Source organism: Arachis ipaensis, chromosome B06 (genome assembly GCF_000816755.2).
Source record: "Arachis ipaensis cultivar K30076 chromosome B06, Araip1.1, whole genome shotgun sequence".
NCBI classification, from domain to species: Eukaryota; Viridiplantae; Streptophyta; class Magnoliopsida; order Fabales; family Fabaceae; genus Arachis; species Arachis ipaensis.
In genome coordinates, this window is record NC_029790.2 from 44,486,725 (window position 1) to 44,487,492 (window position 768).

The window sequence follows — 768 nt, forward strand, 5'->3', positions numbered from 1 at the left end:
CTCTCCTTTTGGATTTTCTTCTGTATTGCTTGGGAGAGTACTAGGAGGGATTTCAGTGATCCTTTTACTCAGCTGGCCCACTTGTGCTTCCAACTTTCTAATGGAGGATCTTGTTTCATTCATGAAACTCACAGTGGCCTTAGATAGATCAGAGACTAAATTTGCTAAGCTAGATGGATTCTGCTCAGAATTCTCTGTCTGTTGCTGAGTGGATGATGGAAAAGGTTTACTATTGTTAAACCTATTTCTTCCACCATTATTAAAGCCTTGTTGAGGCTTTTGTTGATCCTTCCATGAGAAATTTGGATGATTTCTCCATGATGGATTATAGGTGTTTCCATAAGGTTCACCCATATAATTTACCTCTTCTATTGCAGGGTTTTCAGGATCATAGGCCTCTTCTTCAGAAGGCGCCTCTTGAGTATTGTTGGATGCAGCTTGCATTCCATTCAGACTCTGAGAAATCATATTGACTTGATGAGTCAATATTTTATTCTGAGCCAATATGGCATTCAGAATATCAATTTCAAGAACTCCCTTCTTCATAATCGTCCCATTACTCACAGGATTCCTTTCAGAAGTGTACATGAACTGGTTATTAGCAACCATCTCAATGAGTTCTTGAGCTTCTGCAGGCATTTTCTTTAGGTGAATGGATCCACCTGCAGAAGTATCTAATGACATTTTAGCTAATTCAGACAAACTATCCTAGAATATATCCAGGATGGTCCATTCTGAAAGCATGTCAGAAGGACACTTTTTGGTCAG